At 37.2% G+C, this 18,434-nt stretch overlaps 1 protein-coding gene across 6 annotated transcripts in view; it reads left to right on the forward strand.

The window, feature by feature from the left end:
• Positions 1 to 18,434, forward strand: part of MCTP1 (multiple C2 and transmembrane domain containing 1) — a 432,111-nt gene that overhangs the window by 377,983 nt on the left and 35,694 nt on the right. The gene's annotated exons all lie outside the window — the stretch shown is intronic.

The raw sequence follows: 18,434 nt of genomic DNA on the forward strand, positions 1-18,434 counted from the left end.
AAAAGGCCACCTAAATCTCTCCTCTTTTGCTTTGCTCATAGATAGTCCAAAGATTTCACCTTCTAGCTAAGCTCTCTCTTGATGCTAGTCGAGGGGTAAGAAGGATTTGTAAAGAATCTTTTTTAAATTCCTACTTAAATTGTAATGGACATCTATTGTCCTCCACCAATGAGTGAGGACAAAAATGCCTCTCTCCTGTGTTCTGGAATTCAAACTTTACTTACTTGCTACCAAAAATAAAAAGTCAAGTGAGGAAAGAATATTGCAGAACAGTTCCTTCTTAAAATATGAGTTCCTACCTTTTGGAAAATGTAATTTGAAATTGCCAACACTTCACAAATGGTATTTTACTAATTTGTTCGAGGACATTTCTCATAGGATTTAATATCTCTAAAAATTTTTTAGTGGGAATTGTAAGCATCTCGGTCAAGAGTATTTTCCGGGATCCTTAGAGCTAATGTTTTTCTGCCATAGTGAGCCAACATCTGTAGATGTTAAAAATCAATATTTAGCATATTATGCACATAAATGCTATTTCTTGGTTCTGATATCTTATGTGATTATTTTGATCAGCAGTGAGTTGGGAATGGGGACAGACAGCATCTACATTCTCTGAATATTTTGGAGACATTCAAGGCAATATGATAAACAAATATACAGCTGTTACAGTCTGATAATGTTAAGATTTTATTGATTATCCAGCAGAGTAACTACCGTAGGTATTATATTTGCTGTCACAACCTTCAGTGCCTGGGGTAGTTAAACAAGCTCTTTTTTTCCATTGAGCTGACCTCAAAGTCACATGGTTTCTGAATCAAGGTCCTCAGATTTCATACTTTGGCAATTTCTTTCCTTTCTAATGGGGTATATTAGAGAAAATGTGTCACCTTTTGCACCATGTAATACCAAATCAGATTAGAATTCATGCACAATTATGTCAGTGGAAATCTAATAGTACAGGCTGGCTTATCTCTAGATAACACATGGAAAAATGAACTTCCACAAGTGACAGATTTACTTGATTTTGTCTTCAGATAAGTTATTTGTAAGTAATCGAGCTAAAGAATATAACTGGATTACTTTTCATACTATAAAAAAGAAAACCCTCAACAGTAACATGGTTGCTAAGTATTCAAGTTCTGTCACTCTGCCGGCCCTCCACCCCTTCCTCTTTGAAAAAGTTCCCGGATAATGAATGCATTAGCTATATTTATTAAGAGAACTAACAACTTTAGGAAAACAAAATTTACATAAACCACTTATGTGAAAATAACATTTGTTATTTAAGTAACACAGGTTATGTGGTAGTCTACCTGGGAATGATATCAGGCTGCCTAAAAAGCATTCATCTGTATTTCCTCTTCTATAATCAGAAAAAGTCAAAGCCCATCACTAATCTGAAGTCTTCTTGAAACCAATTAAAATAATTTAAGATACATTGTACTGCAAATGTGCTTTTTAAGTGTTTTAGACTTAGATGTCTTAGGGATGTTGTAACCCCTTTTAATGTTACTATTTATATATAACTACCATGTGTATAGCATTACACCTTTAATGCACTATATTAGCTGTCACTTGAAATTAAGTGCAGGCATGTTCTTTTTTGGCCTTTAGTTTTTTCTACATTAAACGTTTAAATAACAATACCAGTAGTAAAAAAAGTAAGTACCATTCCCAGTGGAAACTCACTTTTGCATCTGGTTGGGTCGTGTTCAGGTTTTTATATAAAAGATATTGTAAAATCAGAATTTCTTAGTGTTTACCCACCTAGTATCAGAACTCTACCTGATGTCTTTTCTTAGGGAATTAATGGAATCAAAGTTTATCGTAGGCATGTTTGATAGATATGCCTTGTCTGTAGAGATCCGGTGATCATTTCATCAAAATTTGTCCCTAGTTGGTCATATATCCATGCATTTTTATATCTTTGTGGTTTTCTTCACCAACTCTGTGATTGCATCAGTGCCTTCATTAGAAGGTCAGGTTTTGAGGATTTAGTAATTCACCTTGAAATGTACTATAAGCTGAATGTACCAAGCATGGGTTTTTTCCACTCAGCATGAATTTCTTAGCATTTAAAAAAAAAAAAAGCCCACCCATACCTAAAATATTTTTTGATCTCTGTTTCTCATTATATGAGGAAAAGTAAATAGATGCTTATTGATTTCAGGTGTTCTTTATTTCCATAAGTCAGGTTTGCTTTTCATATTTTAATGATATTGTGCAGACTTTTCTCCATGCTGATAAAATTATACATTTTCCAAACACACAAAACAATTAGTTTTAATAAAAGAAACTATCCAGATGGGAGCCACTTGGAGCCACCCACTTAGAGGGGTTGTAGCTTATACTAAAACAATCACTATGAAAATGAAAATTCCTTGTATTTATTCATAAATATTCCCCTTCCCACAGTCTAAATTGTAATGATATAACTTTCTGTGTGGGTTTTTACCCATAACAACAGCTAAAAGAGTAATTTGTTAGAGCTCATTTTTTATCTTAGGAGAGTTAACTAACTTTGTCACCTATAGAAATGTGTGCACCTAGTGCACCTATTTAGATATGCACAGCACAGAAATGAAGATGGAAGTTTTCTGATTAAGTAAAAAGAAATCAAAATGTGGTATTTTTATTGTATTCTTATGAATGATTCACTTCATTCATTTGTTCACATGTTCATGCATGCATGTACTTAATAATATTAGCATACCTGTGACATTTGTGTATCTATTTTGTGTCTCATATACTGAAGAATCTAGTGAGTTTTCTTTCCTTCATTCCCCATCATTCTCAGTCATGTTTACATCTGTGGCCTCCATTTATGTTCCACTTTTGTTCAATCTTAATTCTCTCCTTTGTGACTTCCATCTATAATACTTTACTAAACTTGCTCCTTGAAGACATCAGTAGCCTCACTTGGTCTTCCATGCTTTCAGTGCATTTATCCCAGTACTCTCTTGACCACCATTTAATATTGCCTTCCATCTCATGTTGTTTTACTTGAACACTTCAATTTTCATCGTTGTCTTCATCGTTTGGGTGTATCTCCCAATTTTGGTCTTTCTTAGAGAACTAATCTATGCCCACAATTTTAACTATAACTTCAGTAAAGATAGCTCCAAAATCTTTATTTTCATTCATTTATTCATTCATCCATACAACAATGTATTACATACTTGGAATATTCAAAGCACAATGCTAGGTGCTCTGAGGGATAAAAAGATAAGACCTAATTCTTTTCAAAGAGCTAAAAATCTCTGGTTATGCCTTTTGTCCAAATGCTGTTGTCTCTTTCCACCCTCTTGGACATTAAAAATTGTCTAGTCATAATCTCAAACTCAGTATTTTCGATCTGAACTTGCATTCTTTCTCTAAAAATAGCTATCTTCCCTAGCTCATGCATATCTACAAGTAGCACAATTATTTTGCTCATGAAGACTCAATCCTTGTTGGTTCTCCCTCTTCCTAATCTGTAGTAAAAATTCTATTGATTTTGCCGTTGGAACATTCCTTTCTTTTTACTTTCCTCTTAAGTTCTCTTGATATTCTCTCTCTTGCTATCTACATGAAATGCCCTTTCTGCTTTTTCAAGACCTGTCCATCCTTTAAGATCTAACTGGGATCTACTCTTCACCCAAACCCCAGCCTGTAGTGAGCTCTACTTCTGAACCTATAATGATGCATTTGTTGTCAGCTGACATTTATCACTTTTCCACTTTCAATTTTTTTGTGGGATTATGTGCCAGGCATTGTGTTGAGCACTTCAGATGCACCATCTCACTTCTTCTTCATGACAACTCTATTAAGTTGGTACTATCATCCACATTTTGCAGATGAGAAAAACGAGATTCTCATTTTTCTAGGCTAAGTGACTTGTCCAAGGTCACAAAGAAAGGCTGAGATTAGAACCCAGTTTTATCTAGATTCGAAAGCCCGTGATTTAAACCACTATGCCACATTGTTTTATGACATTTACATGTTATTAACTCGTGACCTTATTTAATTTTACTGTGTCTTGTCTCCATAAAAATGTAAATTCTAATACCAGAATTGAATATTACAATACACATTATGAACAACGGTAAAATATAGTATTTGGTTAAATATTTATCAAAAGAAAAGTTACTGTCAAATCATCTTCATTTTGCCAGTATATTTCTGATCTCCTCTCTAATATCTGTACCTCCCAGGAAAAATCATAACTGCACCTACCTTTGCCATTCTGACAGAAAAAGGAACTTTCTGCTCTCTGAGATCCAGTTACTGCCAGTGGTGCTATAGATGACACAGAATTGAGTGTAGTTCCTGTTGTTACAGAGCTCCAGTGCGTCCCTATAAATCAATCTCCTTTCCATTTTCATAACCACCCCCCAAATTCAAGTTCCCCATACCTCGAATGACCTTTCAGCCACTCTCAGCTTTAACACTATCAGGCAGGATAGCATGATGGTTAAGAGTATGAGCCTTGAAACCAGGCTACTGTGTGACCTTGGGCAAAATACTTCACCTCTATCCCTCAGTTTCCTAATCGGTAAGAAGGGGGTTAATAATAATGTCTGCCTCACAGGATTGTTATGAGGATTAAGTGAATAAATATGTGTAAATCTTAGAACACTGTCTATGATATAGTAAGAATTTCATAAGTATTATATTAGTCGTAGTATTATCATTATTGTTATCAGCAGCAGCAGCATTATTAGGCATGAGTTCCCAGGAAGATTGTCATGTTATTAAATGGAACAGAAGGTCTGAGTAGGAATAGATTTTAGAAGGGAAGAAAATTACTTCTGTTTCTAACATATTGAGTTTGAAATGTCACCAGGCCATCAAATTGGGTATTTAAGCAGATACCAGAAATAGAAATCTGGAATTCAAAGAAGAGGTTATGGTCAGAGACTTAAATTTGAGAAGCACTTATTAGAGATAAAAGTAATTACTGAAACAGGCTGTCGAGAGCGAAGGGGAGAGGGCCAAGGACAGTTCTGTGGAGAATATCTCTATTTAAGGGACCGGAGAGGATGAAGAACAGAGCATATGGCTAAGAAGGAATTATCAGAGTGGTAGGAGGAGAATCAGAAGGGTCCCTGTCATGGGAACCAATAGTTTTGAGAACTGTCACTAGAATTAAATATGGCAAATGCTCACAGAAGATGAGAACAGAGAAAAACATAATCTTGGTGCTAATAGTTTCTCTAGAGGCATGAGAGCAGAAAGCAGAGGGCAAATCAAAGGCAGCTTGTAGGAACTGCCCTTCAGAATGTTTGGCTCTGAAAGTGTAAGAGGAGAAAGGACAGGAACTTATGGAGTTGGCAAGAACGTCGAGTTTGTTTTAGTAATAGAGAACTCACAGTCTTTTAGAAGGAACCAGTGGGGAAGGCGGAATTCCAGAGCTAGAAGAGTGGACGATCAAGGTCTCAGAAGAGATAGGGATAGGTGGGAAGAAGAGCACAAGGGAAGGGATGAAGTTCCATGGGGTGATTCTGGGAGAAAGGGTAGGTGATGAGGAAGCACATGTGGCCTCATTTCTCTTAGGAAAATAGAAGAAATGGTCACCTGATGTGAGTTGAAAGTTAGAATGAAAAGCTCTGGAGAAAGGGAGGATTGCAAGAGTTCTTAGGTGGAGGGTGATAGTCCACACAAGATGAATGAACAGATTTTCAAGTAGCTGTGAAGGCTGGGGCTACGTGACATAACAGGAATACGTAGCAACCAACGCAGAACAGTTCGCAGCTCAACAGCCCAGAATGATTTGTACAGAAACAGGATAATACAGAAAGAACGTAATGACAGGTATAATAAAGTCCATAACAACGAGTACAATAAAGTCCGTATAAGGGAAGGAGACAAGTGAAACTAAGATTGAATGGGTGAGTGGGAAAAATGAAGAGTTGGGAGGAGGAAGCCTCTTAATTAGTGGGATGGGGAAGGCTCACCCACCAAAAGAAGGTGTAAATGGAAGAACATGATAATTGTGTTACTCTAGGCACTTAAAATTTTTTTCTTTTCTTTTTTTTTCTTTTTTCTTTTTTCTTTTGTTTGTAATAGAAAATTCTTCCTGGATAATAAAAGATATATTTTAAAGTTAAATGTACTTTGACACTTCCGAAAGCAGCAATCAAACTATTTAGTAAGGAAGGTTGAATTTTGTTCTCCATCTTCTTTAACTTTTCACCTATGGCTTTAGATGGAGTCTGCTTTAAAAGAAGAAGGAAAAAAAAGATGTCAAAGAGAGTCGTAAATTATAGAATGACATCTACCATGTGGTTCTCCTGTCACTCTCACTAATATTGCTTAGCATTTTGAGTTTTAAAAATAACGCAGTTATTGAGATTTGAAACTCTGAGGATGCAGGATACATTTCTGAAAATAAGACTTTTTACTATGCATTGCCAATTATAATCCACTGAGAAAATGATGTATTTTTCCAATACATTTTTATTATGTACTTAACTGACAGACCTTCCCAGCTTCTTCATAGACATTCCACTCCATCAGCCACTGTACAAAATATACTTCTTAGGAATCTACTTAAATTTGTATTTACCTGTGAGACTCAATTGGCTCCAGAGGACACAGTCCTTTTTTCCTTGAGTAAATTATACATATTTTAGAAAACTATCTAAAAACATATTTACCTCATATGGAACTCTGGTCTCAAGGGTAATTAAGACCAGTTTTTAAAAAGCATAGCCAATGCACTTTAACTCTCTCAGGTAAATAAGATATATTTTATAATCATCTAAGAACGATTTCTCTCTTCCTCTTCCCCTGTAACTGTAACATGCCTCTTTTATACACATATTTAGTAATTATTTCAATGTTTCCTCAGATACTGCTTTTTTCTTGGGGTCAGCACACCAATTCTGCTTTCCTTCTATTCCATGTGCTGGCAACTACACAGAGAAGAGGCATAGTGTACCTTACATATAATTTCTAGGAGAGAATTTATTTTATGAAGATCCAGATTCTTCTGTATATACATTTTCTTTGTTCTTCATATTTTAAGGAGTTTCCAGTATTGGGGAGTTTACTCATAACAGAGTAGAATGCTGTTTGCTAAGAGATGCATAATTAAATAAACACTATATTTTGAGCTTATTTTAAAAATGGAAGTAATATCAGAAAGTAAATATGCAATAAGATCATTGTAATTATTTGCAAAAGCAACTATATACCACAGTCATTATTAAAACCAAGGAAATAAATGGGATTTCCTAGAAATACATGCTTTCCCGTTTAGCTCTTTTGCACTTCTAAAACAGCCTTTACACACTGCTTACTTTGCATACACTGAGTAATGAAAATGAACAACTTATTCTTCCTTTGTCCTATAAGAATATTGCAATTGTTTCCCAGGAAGAAAGCAGTAGGAAATCCATGTGACAATAATTGTTAGGTGGTTTTGTGCAAACTACATGAGAATAAGATTAAAATTTGGGGAAAAGGTGTTTCTTAGAAACTGTAAGGTGAATATAAAGAGTAGAATAATACCCAGTTTCCTTATCATCTTCTCTGCCTCCGAGGACCAGTTCTTTACATTTCACGAGACTGACTTCTGACGTCGATGTAGATCAATGTCACTACTGTATGTGCTCTTCCACCGTGAGGTCAAGGTTTCTACTAGACTCTTCCTAATCAGGGTAATTAGGACCTGAGAGTTTACCCTGGTTTGCCCAAGCCAGTATGAGCCTCTAAATGGGATCCTCTGGGTTTAGAGCTTATAAACCTTAATAGGAAATAAAAATATTTCCTATTAAAATATTTGCAGTCATTGATAAGTGTTGAGACTTGTTAGGTTGGTGGCCTAAATCCTAATCAACTTTTCTGCCTAGATTAGTCTTAGAACTCTGGTGACCACAAGTCCTGGTTTGCCTAGTAGAGTTCTGTTTATGCCTGTTACCCTACTGTAACTACTGATAGCGCCGAATTTCACTTTCTGAAGTGTCTCGGTCTGGATGATAAAGGATAAGTTCTCTCTACTTGTATGAGTTTTTTAGATTCAGTTTTGTTTCTTTGGGTGTTTTTGTATTTTGTGATTTTTAGGTCTGTGAGGGGTTATGTTTCTTTCTACTCAGCTAAATTTGAAGAGGTTTACATAAAATAATAATAATAAAAATGTTGGCCTCATGCTTACATAGAAAATAAAAAGACCCTAGGTTCCATCAAAGTAATCTAGGAACCATGTTAAAACATAGATTTCTAGCCCCATCCCAAAGAAATTCTGATTTAGTTAAGGATGGGGTAGGACCCAGGAATTTTTTTAACTAGGCGATTCAAAGTTACATCAGAGTGAGAACTTTAGTTTCAAGTGCCTGCAAACTTAGCCTAACTTTTTGACCCCTAACCTCTGAACTCAGGTACATGCAAATGGACCTAACTACTCCAAGGTTCTCTGGTAAACATTCAGTCAAGCCGATCAGCTGCAGTCTGGCTGGGTAACACTGACAGGCTTGAAAAACTGGTATTTCCTGGGCTAGTTTGGAGGACTCATCCTCACTGCTTTGTCATAACTGGAACTCAGGTGGTCATTTTGGATGAAATTCAGTCAAAAGAATTCTTCCCCAATTCTCTAGCCAAACACACAGACACTGCTTTCAGCCAGATGAATTAATTGACATACCTGAGGAAGCTATTTTGAATATTTTGCAAAGTGAGTCGTAAATACAGATTGAATAGTGGTTATTTCTAGAAGGTTGATCCTAGAACAAAAGGCAAATCATTAAGTGATTCAGCTCCACCACTCTCCATTCCTTCATGCGGCATTATGCTGTGCACAATCAAGGACACATGCCATTCAACAGAGGCTCCGTTTTGCTGACACTCTCAAAGTCATTCTTTTCTTTCACAGCTGTCAGAGCTCCGCACTCTTTATGCATTCCTTCTGGGTCTTGATCCTCACATTCCACCAGGCAGGAGAAGCATGCACCTGAACAAAAGGAAGCAAGGACCCTTTGCCTCTCAAAGATCAGGGCTGTAGACCTCACACATATTAACTGTTGTTTATGTTCTCCAGGTCATTTTTATTAGTCTTTCAAGGGCACCTGCATTTGAAGGACCTTAAATTTTTTTTTCTTTACTCTTGTCTTTACCCCTCCCTCCACCCTACCTTGCCCCTTCTCCCATATGCTATGTCGCATTCCTGGGCTCTGTAGAAGGAAATTAAACTGTGATTTGGTATGCTAAATTACCTGAACTAAAAACTATAATTTGCAATATTATTAAGTCATCACTGTCATGGATTTCAATTTCTTTCTGTTTAAACCCCTAACTCAGAGCATCACTCTTTTTGATTATTACTGAAAGAGAAAAGGAGAGAGAAAAGCCCTTGGTTGCTCTACTGACTGATCATATCTGTCAGGAAAGTTAAAATAGTATGCTTCTAAGTGGTTTCCTCAGCCTGGCCAGTTTTTCACTAAAAACTCCACATCGCTTTCAGGGTCCGCTTGCTCATGTCTAAGGACATATGGGAAAGATCTGGGGCCCCTCGCGTGCTCCTGATGATTTGAGCCAGTTGCAGGAGCTGGAAATTCCACACTTCTGCCAGAGAAATCCTGACTAGACTCTAGTCCTGGATGACAAGGACTATTTCTTTCTGTGCTGCTACTAACAGACCTTTTGGAAACACCTGGATATTTCCTGTTAGACTTGATGGCTTTCACAACAACCAGAAGCCTAATCACCTTTCTCTACCACTTTCTCTATGTCGCTGCTTTGAATTAGGCATCAGGACTTTTTGTAAGAGCAGACCAATCAGGGTAAGCTGGGTTTTGCTGCAGTAATGACACCAAATCTTGGGGGCTCAGAACCACATAGTATTTCTGCTTATACTATGTGTTCATCAGAGGTGAGCAGGGGGTTTTGCCCCATACCTGTGCTGCCATCCTGACCTTGGTCCCTAGGCTGACAGAGCAGCTGCTATTTGGAATATTGTCGGTTACCAAGTCAAACGGAGAAACATGTTAAAGCATGCACTGGCTTTTAAGGTTTCCTCCGGGAAGCAACACAGTCCATTTCTGCTCACCTTTCATTGGCCAAAGCAAGTCACTTCTAGAAGCTGAACAAGTAAGATCTTAACACAGGCCCAAAAAGAGAGAACCAGAATATTTGTACATAGCCTCTGATTACTACGTGCGTCTAGGAGTTCTAAAATAATGAAAGGAGAGAATGGCTATAAAAAAAACAAGTTTGGTCTACGCAGAAATATGTTATTTGAGACATTAAGAACTTAATGCTTCCCCCTTCACTTTAATAACATTACAAAAGCAAGGTACAGACTTTGGTCACTGTTTGAAAATAGCAGTGTTAGGAACTGCTATTTTAGGTTAGGTTCCTGTGGTTGGTACCTCTCTCTGTGACCGCCCAGGCATGGACAGTAGCGCAAGGTAGGATATACTCTATACTATGTCAGCAGTGATCTAGGGAACATAGAAACTGGAATATGCTATTTGCTCTCTATCTCATTCATCAAGTTTCCACTGAAGGATATAGATTTTACCAGGTGATTTTACAGGTCAGAGTAATGGTTTGTTCAGGCTCTGGAGTCAGAATTCCTCAATTTAGGTTCCAGCTCCATCATTTACTAGCTTGAGTAAATTGCCTAACCTCTCTATAGTCTCAGTTTCCTCGTGCGTCTAATGGATGTAGTAATAGTACTTACTTCATAGCAGCAATAAAATATATTTACAGCTCTTGGCTCAAGGCTTCACAAATGGTATCCCTAGCAGGAGATCACTTACAATTTTCTTATTTACTTTAAAACACTATTATAGATTTTGAAATTGGGAAGAACTAGCTTTTTGCCCACTGCTTTGATAAAATATTATATTTGATGCCTAGTCATCCACAGCAAATACTTCTGTCTACTCAAAGAAAAAAAAATTCTTTAGTCTTCTTAATAATAGATTGATTGGACTAGCAAAAATTGTATGGGCTGGTGAGGATTCTGAACTTCTTTCAAGATTGGTTGAAGTATTTAAATATAATGTGCACAACCTAATAAGCTATGGATGTTCAGAATCAAAACATGACCCCAGGTCATGACATAAATCAAGGACAAGAATGCTGTGGTGCCACAATTATAGCAGAGGCATGAAGGATAACTATTTCTTGATCTTCTAGAGTCAGCTCATCTCCCAGAATTCAGATTGTGTTAAGTGTTCCCGAATGTGCAGGCTTGTCTATGAATGGTTAGTCCACTGCCAACAGTCATGGTAACAATGTTTTGTTTTCATCCAGAAGAATACAGTATATTAGGTACAATCTACCTCTCTCACTTTCTGCTTAGTTTTAAGGCCCAACAGAAAGCTTGGTGTGACAGGACTTCTGGCTCCAAGAAATTCTACTTGAAGGCTTTTGTTATCATCACAGATTCTTAAGACAATGATTGAGAAACTCAGAGTGCTGATAACAGTGCTCAAGAAGTAGCTATGCAAGAGAATGTTAACCATTTTCCATGGCATTCCAAGGCTACTAATAGAAGGAACAAAGGTCACAGAATAACAGCTTGCCCCATGGAAACTTTACTTTCTGTCAAAGATTTGAATCGATAATGCAGAACTAAATTTTTTAGAGCATGGGGCCAAGGAGGACAAGCAATCACGGGTTTTGTGCTGTTACCACAGAGGATATACTTACCCCTCTAACCAGGTCAGAATGTCCCTGGTAAAATAGGAGGCAAAGTTAGAAAGTTGGCATGGAGCCAGGTGTATTCAGCACCATTCCAAGGAATGTTGTCAAGGGACTACTGTCCTAACAATGTTTCAGTCGTTCCCAAACCACCAAAGCCTGTTTTTTTTAAATGCACTAAGTCCTAACTATACATGCAGTTGTGACACATGTTTGTCTGGTCTGGGAACTGTTTTCCCATGCAAGATAAACAAGGAAACTGAGTTTATAAGTCTATTTACCTTAGGAAGATCCAGAAGATAGAATAAAATGCACATCTGTGAATCTAATTACCTGGATCAAAATGATCTGATTTGTCAATAGTACCAGATCTGTCTTAGAGCTTCAAAAGCTTAATTTATTCTGGAGTAATTATCCATATTTGGTTAGTATTAAAGGCCACTAAACAACTAATCAGAAGACCCGGATTCCAGATCTGCCTTTGGTGCACTCTGGAGCAAGTAGCTTTTCCTTTTTTGGCCTAATATATAAAATGGATTATGTGGGCAAGAGCAGAGGTCAGCAAATTACAGTCCATGGGCCAAATCCAGCCCACTGCCTGTTTCTGTAAATCAAGTTTTATTGGAAAACTACATCCATTTGTTAGTGTCCATGACTGCTTTCCTACTATAATGGCAGAGTTGAGTAGTTCCAGCAGAGACTGTATGTCCTTTAAAGCCAAAACTATTTACCATCTGGCCCTTTACAGAAAAAATTTACTGACTCCTGGATTAGAGCGATTTAAGATATAATTCCTCTGTTTCCTCATCTACAAAATGGGAATAAAAATTCTTCCTCATGAGATTATGCGCATCAAATGATAGTTCTTTATACAGTTCACATGCAGTAAATGTTAGCTAATATAAAATTATATAATTGTTAACTAAATGGTGAGTATAACCACTATCGGAATTCTAGCAATCCCATTATAGAAGACACAGTTGCTGCTGCAGTGCTCTGCTGAGTAAGATATTGCATGGAAAAGCGAGGACGGCAGTTTACACATGTGACTCTTACAAAACCCAGTGAAGGAAGATTTGCCTATTCCATAGGCAAACTGTATTTCCAGAGCAAAGAATGCTGGAAGCTCACATTATCTAATTATCAACTTGATACTTGAGCCAACCTTTGAAGGCTAAGTCAGATTCAGACAAGTCAAGAGAGGAGTCCAGGGTATTCAAGGTTGAGAGAAGTAAGATACCCAAGAGACATTGAGGGGCAGCAAGTAGAAGAATTTGGCTGGAGGAAAATATTCTGATAGATTTGTGAGTGACAGAGCTACAAAGATTGGTTGGAGTCAGATTGTAGAGTTTTGAGCACTGGAGCAAGAAATGTGTAAAGTTTTTTTAAAGTGCTTTGAGATCCACTACAGATTTTTGAACCTGAAAGAATTAGTATTTCTAGAATAATTTATGTATCTATATGGTACAGAATGTATCATAGGAAAAAGAAATAGTAAATTAACTTCATTTTATAGAGATGAATTTCAGTTTTATCTGCATCATTGTTATGATTATAAGAATGTTTTATATTTGTTGTTTACATTTTTTCTTATATCTCCTTCTGGAACTTCACTTAAGCCTACTTTACCTAATATATTTAAAATGGAGTAGTAGTAACTAATGTACAAATGTAAAAATGGATTTATGAGCTTTTTTTTTCTTTTTATAGCTACTTAAAAAGCATCATTTTACTTCAAAAAACAATTTTTTCAGTTTATTCAGCAACATTTATTGAGGGCCTACTGTGTAAAAGATAAGGGAAAATGTGTAAAATGTGGATTTTACCTTCAATCGGGGAAATAAGTGACAAGTTAATATAGGGCTGTAATTTGAGTATTAGGAGGGGTAGGAAGCAAGAAGGACTCTAAAAGTGTGACAGACACTATTAATTGACTATCCAATTTCGATTTTCCCCTTTTTCCTTGCTGATAGACTGATTTTATACATGATGACAAAGAATCTGGCTAAATACTCATTTTCTAAGGTTTCATAACAGCGACCAAAAACCATCTCATATAGTTCTGACCAGAGAGCTGGAAAAGGATGTTTTCTAGGAGTTTCTAGAAAAGCTTTTTACTTTCTTGTTAAAAAGGACAGATATTGCTGGCTTCATCCTTCCTCTTTTTATTTAGTCTTGAATGTAGATATAATGCCTAGGGTTGTGGCAACCATCCTACCACCGTGAGACAGTAAACAAAAGCATGAAGGAATGGAAAGGTAGTTCTTGGGGCTTTAATGATGTCTTTGAACATCTAAATCAACAGTGACCACCAACTTCTGTACTTCCTATTGTATGAGGAAAATTAACTGTATTACTTAAACTACTATTGGTTGAATATTCTGTTACTCGCAGCTGTTCAGTAGAAGATTCATTGTGTAAAGTCGACTCTGCTGTTTATTCATTTCTATAAATATTTTTCTTCTACAAATATTTCAACACATTTACTTAAAGTATCTTAAGTGCCTACTATGTGTCAGTCACTGTGCTAGATATTAGAATATAATGATTTTGCCCTAATTTCACTCTTCAAGAATATCTGATGATTTTGTTGAAGATACTCAGATGGAGAATAGAATGTCCCTTTCTGCTCTGCCTCTATCTTTCATATCAGTCTAACTTCCCTCTATCCCGAACCTCTGAAAAGAAAAAAGAAAAAAAAAATGAGACAAAGTGAAAATGACTTCAGGAGGATCCATTTTATTTTTACATATATTATACATGCTTCCTCCCCATTCCCTCAGGAAAAAAAAAAAAATGGAAAGAAATGGCCACTCTGTAAGAAAAGGGTAAGAAAGCCAGGTCAACTCCTTTATCCTACTTTGTATCTCGAACCAAAGAGCATGTTCTCAGCTCTGGCAAAGCTATGGAATCCCTATCTAGAACATTATAACAACCATTTGGGGAAAGTTTAGTTCAGCTGGACATACTGATCCTGAACAGAAAGGTGATCATTAAACAAATCCTCACATCTACACTTGGTTTTATGCAGAAAGAAATCCACAATTATAAGCCACAGCTGGAGAACATTTTTTATCCTATGCAGTTGGGAGTATATCACAAGAATACTCTGGAGTTTTTCTTCTTATTTTTCACTATCTTACAAGCAAATGATTATCTGGCAGGAAATGCTTTGTGTTCAGGCTTTGCCTTTGATACTGTATTTTGGGAAATGAGCCAAACATAGGTTTAGTCTTGGTATCAAATCTCTGGATGTAATCCAATTAAGAATTACTGTTTGGTAAGAAAATCCAACTGTTTAAGCAATAATCTCGTGACTAAGATGCTGCAATAGTGGGGCCATTAACAGAGTTTATCTAAACTCTGCAAGGATAAAGTCAACTCATCGTTTCTGCCTTCCTGGTTTCTGTTAATGTATCATAATTGTTCTGTCACCCCAGCTCAGTAACCTGAGTTTTGCCAACAACTTATGTTGCTTCTCTCTCCTACCATCTCACAGCTCCTCTCCTTGATCATTTCACTACCACTGCCTTAAAACAGGCCTTTGTTACCTCTTGCCGGAACTAACAATGACCTACCAACTAGTCTCCTAAGCTGTTGCAGTCCAACACTCATTTGCTTCCTCTAACCTCTCTAGCACATAAATTCCATGAAGCAGGGACCTTGATGGTTTGCCTTGGTCACCGTGGCATCCCCAGGACCAAATACAGTGCCCTCAGTAAATATTTGTGGGATGATGCATCACAAAGAAGAACTCTGGTCTGATTTTGACTCTTTGCTCAAAAACCTTATTGTTTTCTCATTTCCTGTGACATAAAGTCCAGCCCTCCCTTAGCCGGCATTCGAGGAGCTCCAGAGCTTGGGTCACAGTCCAACAGTCTGATATTCATTCTGTCCGTACTCCATCATGTACTCTTTGCTCCAACCACACCAGGTAACATTCCTTTTCCAAGACAGGATCTTTTGCCTCTTTCCAGTCTCCAAGTCTTTGCTCCTTCTCCTGAGAATGCCTGGAAAGCCGTCCAGGGCATCTCTGCTAGGCCAAATCCCACCTATCACTTGTGAATCAGCTCTCAACCCTCTTCATTCATGAAAGATTTCTGAAAATATATATCTGTCATTTGCAGGGAGCTTACTATATGCTATCTTACATTTTCTTCTCACAAAAATCCTATGGGGAAGATTCGTTTATCCCCAGTTTAAAGATTGTAAAGCTGAATTCAGAGCCATTTTAAGGAGTTGGTCAAGTTTGAACAGCACAGGGCAGGATTTCAATTCATTGCTAAAAAGCCCTTGTCCTCCATTATCTCATCATCCACCATAATTGTTCCTGTGCGTTTTGGAAGCACAGAGGCTGAAATGATCTTCAAAAACCAGGAGATCTCACAGAAAAATTTGGATTTTGAGCTTCTCTTGAAAAAGGGGACATTCTGGCAACAGTGGGTCTGGGTTCCCACATGGCCATGATCCAGGAGAGCTGTCTCATGGATGCATGCCCCTCTCCATGGCGCTTGTACTCTCACTCAGCCTGGCCTATGCAGACGTTTTAGTTTGTGTCCCCGATAGCAACTTGTTGGCACTTGTTGTAAAGCATTTTTCCAGTTCTTCCTTATCTCATTTCACTTTTCTGAGGTTGCAGACTTTCTCCTTTATTTCTATCTTCTCTGCTGTTTGCATGAAACCAATGCTTGGAGTATCATAGACTATCAATTATCCTTTTATTGAACTGAATATAAGTAAGTTTGCAGGATTGCTCCTCAGCCCAACATTTAATACTTCTCCAAATACTGCTTTTGGCTAGTTTTAGTATAGTCAATTCTGACTTAGAACCATTTGCAGAAAAATTGTAGGAGTGACAACCTAGTGAATAATTCCCCAGATTTTTTTTTACATTGGATTACATTGATATTGTCATTAGATTTTTATTATATGTTTGTTCCTGATTATCCTCATTGGTAAATAATAAAATCATTTCGCTTTTCTTGTGAGGTCTTTCTTCCACCAGTTAGCCATCTCCCCACCTTTCTCTGCTTCTAATATAGACTTGATTAGGTGGAATCGTAAAGATTCGTTTACTAGCCTGTTCTCTTACAGACAAGAACTGTTATCATCTTTGTATCACTCACACTCAGCATTCAGCCTGGTAGATAATAGGTGTTCAATATGTTTTCGCTGACTGAATTATTACCTGAAGTACATGCACAAAAGGTAAAAAAGATTATCTAAATTGACATTTCCTTAGTCTAAGGCAACAGTTCCCAGCCTTTTTGGCACCAAGGACCAATGCCCCTGTGAGAATCTAATGCTTGATCATCTGAGGTGGAGGTGAGTCAGAGATGGTAGCACTTGGTGGGTAGGGGAAGTTTGCAAAAACAGTTGAAGCTTCACTCACTTGCCTGCCACTCTCCTCCTGCCGTGCAATCCAGTTCCTAACAGGACAGGGACTGATACTGGTCCACAGCCTGGGGGTTGGCGATGTCTGGTCTAGCATGAAGGAACATAGGCACTACTTCAGGTTAATCAATGGTATTGGTAGTTTAATATTGCATTTTTCTTTATATTTCCTCCAGTTAAAAATTTAACATTAAATTCTTAAACACCAAAGAGATATTTTGTCCAGTTCTTGGCAAAACCACGAGGCTTCAGAAGTTGCTGAATCTTTCTTCTTTTGAAGTGATTTTAACAGGCAGTAATTAGGTTCATTAGCCAGTGCTTCTCTTTACCACTCTTTGGAGGCATGCCAGAAGACCCCATGGAGGGCTTGTGTGTTTGATTTGACTGTCAGCAGCCACCGTTCCTGGCTCAACTCTAACTTCATTGACTGAAACAAATGGCAGCCATGGTACTCCATTTTCTTAGTATCACCAAGCAATTAAAAACCAGTAGAAATACTTAAAACTAGTAAAGATAAGGTGCACTTTCTTTTATTTTCTTCTGTTGGGCTATAGCAGAAGTGTTAAAGTAATTTCTTCTTACAGTTTTTCACTTTCCAGAAGTTTCACCCTGATATTTTATTGCCTTAATGACACGCAAGGTTTTACCTTAAACTATGCAGCTTACGTTATGTCATTTAAACATTCTAAAAGTAAGTGCTAACATTTTTCAAATATTACTGTGGGCCAACCACTGGAATACACATTTTAATTAGGTCATTACATTCAATCCTATAACAATCATAAGAAATAGGTATTACTATTAATCCAGATCTTACATATGAGGAAATGTGTTTAGAGAGGTTAAGAACCTCCTGCAAAGTCACAGAGCATTTGCCCCTTTGCTATTTCAACATTCTACTCTCATAGGCTGCTTTGCAGATATTCCCCATCCAGAAGGTGCTAGTGTCTCACCAGAGGAAGTTCCTAACTTGATGACATGGGTTGCTATTATTCAACTATTACTGAAGCATCTGAGAGGAAGCTAGACACAAGTTCAAGTCAATTTTCAATGATGCACGCAGTACCATTAGCAGCTTCCCAAAGCAGCTATCAGGTCTGAGTCCTGCGCTTGCATTATTTCCCTTTTATCATCCAAGATTGCTTTTGTATCAGACTCCATCTTGAATTTAACACCATAATTATTAGTACAGTGTTGGTAGTATAGTGGTGAGCATAGCTGCTTTCATAATTATTAATACAAGAAAAGTCAAGCCACTTAATCTACTAAAAGCAGATATAAATATTTGAATGTTAGAAATCAATGTTTCTTAATGTTTTCTCTCATACTTTGGTTTAGGAAGGAAAGTACAATTAGAAATGCATAATCTGGGGTTACATTTTTATACTTCTGTTGTGACAAATCATCATTAC

This window comes from Rousettus aegyptiacus, unplaced genomic scaffold (genome assembly GCF_014176215.1).
Source record: "Rousettus aegyptiacus isolate mRouAeg1 unplaced genomic scaffold, mRouAeg1.p scaffold_m13_p_8, whole genome shotgun sequence".
In the NCBI taxonomy this organism is placed as follows: domain Eukaryota; kingdom Metazoa; phylum Chordata; class Mammalia; order Chiroptera; family Pteropodidae; genus Rousettus; species Rousettus aegyptiacus.